The sequence below is a fragment of the Lactuca virosa genome, chromosome 4 (genome assembly GCF_052849685.1).
Source record: "Lactuca virosa cultivar CGN04683 chromosome 4, Lactuca_virosa_CGN04683_v6, whole genome shotgun sequence".
Lineage (NCBI taxonomy): Eukaryota > Viridiplantae > Streptophyta > Magnoliopsida > Asterales > Asteraceae > Lactuca > Lactuca virosa.
In genome coordinates, this window is record NC_136429.1 from 242,735,957 (window position 1) to 242,740,671 (window position 4,715).

A 4,715-nucleotide genomic window follows, 5' to 3' on the forward strand; every position below is an offset into this window, starting at 1 on the left:
GGCCCGAATATTCAATTCGATTCGAGTTTCAAGTGTATATATTATGCTTATTCGGTTATCGGGTTATTAGGTCTGGGTTACCCAAATAAGAGTTTATTCGGTTCTAAATACCCGACGAGAATAAGCATTCCTCACCCCCTTTCTCTGATCGACAGAAATCAAAATCATGATTCACATTTTTGTCATCGTTGTTCATAACATAAAAAACCCTACGCTCGTTCTTGTCTTTTCAAAATCGACCATTCTTCTAAATTATTTCCAAACTCGAAATCATTTATGTCGATCTTCCTATTCTTTCAGACTTTCAAAGATCGACCTTTCCTATAGTCTCTAAGGATTCACAAATTTCTACTTTGTGTAGTCATGGAAAACTGGGTTTTAACTTCTAAAAGTCAAGTAAGAAATTAATTATCATTATATAAATCTACTATGTAAATGATATTCTTTGAATGTGTTATTGTGTTATGTTAGTCTTTGAATGTTTTATATGGATGTATAAAAGTACATTGTTATTCTATTATTCGGGTTATAAAATCGTAATACGGTTTATTCAGTTTTTTGCGATTATATTAGGTCCTTAATCATCTTATACATATTATTTGGGTAATAACCGAACCGAACCGATTAATACCCGAATCGAACCGAACCCGTATTGGTTAATCGGTTCGGTTTTCGATTCATGCAATTACCCTTATTTGGATTTCGGGTTATTCGGGTTCTGGTCGGTTCGGTACGTTTCCGACCCGAATAACATCCTTATATATATATATATATATATATATATATATATATATATATATATATATATATATATATATATATATATATATATGAGAACATTTTTCAAAAAAAATAAAAAAATCGACAAATCTTTTTTTGAGCCTAGGTATGGCTTAGACGCTGCTGTTTGTTAATTTTGGTGGTTTTTGTTTTGAAAAATGATGAGCATATTAGGAGTTCTCAAGTTCTCACAAATCATTAAGTTCTAAAAATAATTTTCCTCTTTAAAATAGGATCTCAATTTCAAACAGTTTTATCAACAACCATTGCCCTCTTCATTCCACATACAACACAAGCGACTCCATCATCAGTTACCACCATCGACGGAACCCTAACCCTATGTCATCACCTTCGTTCATCAATGGAAAATCATGTAACACCCAGAATCAGAAAGACCAAGAAAGGAAAGGAAACCCTAAGTCAAAGGGGTCAACTCGTCGAGTCTAGGGAAGAACTCGACGAGTCGGCGAGTGGACTCGGCGAGTCTGGTCTGGGTTTGGAAACCCTAATTCCATAACTTAGTACCCTATTTAAGCATCTTATTCTCTTCCCTAGGGCTCATTTGTGGCCCCTATTGTCCAGAACTCGAAACCCTAGCCACCCAACTCCATTGTTGAGCTAGTTCTTGCCTTGAGAGTGAATTGAAGCTTGGAGTAGGAAGAAGGACCTTGGTGGGGCAAGAAGAAGCTATAAATCCAGAGTTGGGGTAGCATTTCAGACCATGTAGAGGTAAAAAGCTTATACCTTGACTGTTAATCATCTAGATCCCCTTTCTAACATAGATTTTGTCACATTTGGACCATTTCCAAGGTCAATCCGAACATTGAGTCATTGAGGACGAAAAGGACTTAAGATCTAAGCATTTCTGAGCTTTAGAAGCTCTGAGGGGGCAGCTTTACCTATCCATGGCTTCATTTCATGACCTAGGCCTTCTTTGTAGCTTGGATTAAGTATTCTAGCCTCATAATACCTTGCATGCACGTAAAGTTAGCAACTTTACGTGCAATGTTAGCATTAGAAGTCCAAATCTATGAGTTGAAGGTGTTGCAATGGACTGTAATCGACATAATAGAGATGTCACAAGGTGGACTCGACAAGTCAGTTCACGGACTTGGCGAGTCGGATCGCAAACCCAAACCCTTCTTTTTATGATTCGGATCAGTGAGTGGAGTTAGTAAAGGATTCAACCAGAATGGGTTCGTAATGGACATGAAGGTCATAGTACTCGACGAGTTCGAAGAGGAACTCGGCGAGTCCAAGACAATCTTCTTAGTTATGAAGATGAACTCGACGAGTTGTTCATACAACTCGGCGAGTCATGGCCTAGATATTCATACGATGATGATGAACTCGACGTGTTCAAGGATGAACTCGGCGAGTCGGTTGAAGATAGTCCCGAAGTGTTAGATGAAGGAGAACTCGTCGAGTTCTCGCTAGACTCTACGAGTGGAGTTGGGGTTGTTTTGGGATTTGAGGAGCATGGACTCGGCGAGTTGGCAGAACAACTCGACGAGTCAAGTCAACTGGAAGGTTGACTTTGACCAGGACTTTGACCTTGAGAAGGACTTTGACCAGAGTTGACTTAGTTGACTTCTTGAGGACAGTTAGGCTAAGTGTTACTATTATTTGGTATTGGTAGCTCGAGGAGCTAGAGGAGCAGCAGTTCGAAGAGTTGTTGGATAGCGGCCAAAGGGTTATCAGCAGTTTCAGCAGTACGAGGTGAGTCTCCTCACTGTGTGCATGGGTCTACGGCCACAATGCCGACCCATTATGTTTATGCTTATGGTTATGTGTAGTAGGAAGACCCGGGGGTTAGCCCTAGGCTCTTATTGTGATTTGTTCGGATTTAGATCCGTTACCGGGGTTAGCCCAATGCAGTTTATATGTTCCGGACTTCGCTCCGATGTCGGGTGGTACCCGAGGCAGTAGTGGATGTGTAGTTATACTTGTTGTCTTTGTGATACTTGTATGTGCCCGGTAGGGAGGTGAGTCGGGCGAGGTCCCGTATCTCATCACTAGCCGAATATGGACGGGGTTTCGTATCTCATTAGTAGCAGAGTAGGGGCGAGGCCCGAGTTAGGAGAGAGGTGAGTGTGGGCGGGGGCCCGTATCTTACTATCAGCAGGAGCGTGGATGGGGTTCCATGGCGCACCAGTAGCAGGTTAGGGGCGGGGCCCAAGATAGGCGAGGCCTCTCATCAGTACTACAGTAGAGTATGCTTAGCTTTATGATATGTGTTATGATATATGCTGGTATTTGCTAGTAGTGGGCGAGGCCCAGAGATAAGCGGGGCCTAAGAGAACAGATCTGTATACCGAGCGGGGCTCGATGCCAGGCGGGGCCTGATGTCGGGCGGAGCCCAAGTTAGTCCGGACTTCGGTCCGATGCTGGGCAGGGCCCGATGCAGTGGGCAAGGCCCAATATGTGGTATGTGGTAGGTTGGGGAACTCACTAAGCTTCGTGCTTACGGTTTTCAGTTTTGGTTTCAGGTACTTCCGGTAGCGGAGGGAAGAGCTCGAGGTGATCGCATGGCACACACACAGAGCAAAGAAGTTTAGCCTGGGATGTTTACTCTGATAAAATGAACAAGTGTTTTGAAAAGATACTCTGATTTATTATATAACCCTTTTGTATGTTGAAATGATTTGATACTATGATTTAGTAATGTTTTAAAAAGAAATTTTTGGTCATGATTTTTGGGATGTTACAAGTTGGTATCAGAGCCTTGGTTTGAGGAATTCGGGCACGCTTTCGGGTGTGTCTGGACTCAAACTGAGGAATTGGTATGAAATTTTTCAGAAGGAAAATCATTTTTGGAAAAAGAGAGCTTTGAGAAAAGAAAGGAATTTCTAGAAAAAGAAAAGAGTTTTGAAAAAGAAGGAAAGAGGTGTGGTGCATGCAATCAGCCGAGCTCAAGTAAGTACCCCAAAATACCCATACAAGTTATGTTATGATATGCTTACTAGAACTACATGCTAGATTAGGAGTAAGGATCTAGGAGGATGCCTTATGTGTCTGTTATATGTGTATGAACCTTATGAATTGCATGCTAGTACAGATTCTTGATTAGAGGATAGAACAGCTTGATTGTATTATGTGGTTATCTTTCCCAATGCCCGAATGCTGCTTGCTTTGTGCTATTAGGACTTTTAGTTATCTCTAATTAACTAGTAAACGAATATGTTAAGTTACATATCGCAAGGACTAAATAATTTCAGAAGGTTAGGTCTAGCCCTATTTCGCAGCTCTTGTCTGAGTCTAACCGTTGTAGGGTAGGACCTCTCATTTGAAGAATTATCTAGTCTAAGCAATATGTAATGGTATTCGCGAGTTAGTTAAGGGGAGATAATAGGGACTTCTTATGCAGGTGATGGCAGATAGTGAGTTGGAGGTTACCCTAGGGCAAGCCTAGGATGAGAGTAGTGTTGGGAGCAGTGTTAGTAGCAGTGAAAGGGACTTGGTGTAGTCGAGGCAATTCTTGAGGAAAGTACGGATAGATGTGGAAGGTAGTAGGGGCCCATACTACTGAAACCAGAGGATCTGTACTCGATTCGAGAAGGGCCGAGATGAGACCGGGAAACTTGTAGTGTGTGTATGAGTGATCCCTCAGCAGTGATGAGTATTTTGATAGTTATTGTGATGTGTTTTCAGCATGGTGACATTGCGCGAGAGACCAGTGGGCGGATCAGGTGCCGGAGAGGGATCAGGCTCGGGTTCAGGGACCGAGCAGCTTGAGGAGCGGATGAGAGAGTTTGTATCAGCTGAGATCACACGCAGTATCTTGGACCAGACTCCTGTGATCTTTGGCACGGTCAAGGAGGGTATACTAGAGATTTTGGATGAGAGGTTGGGAGCCTTTCGCGCAGAGATGATGGCTTTGATGGGAGCGCGTACCTTGACATTCCGGGAGTTCAGAGCCTGTGGGGCTCCAGATT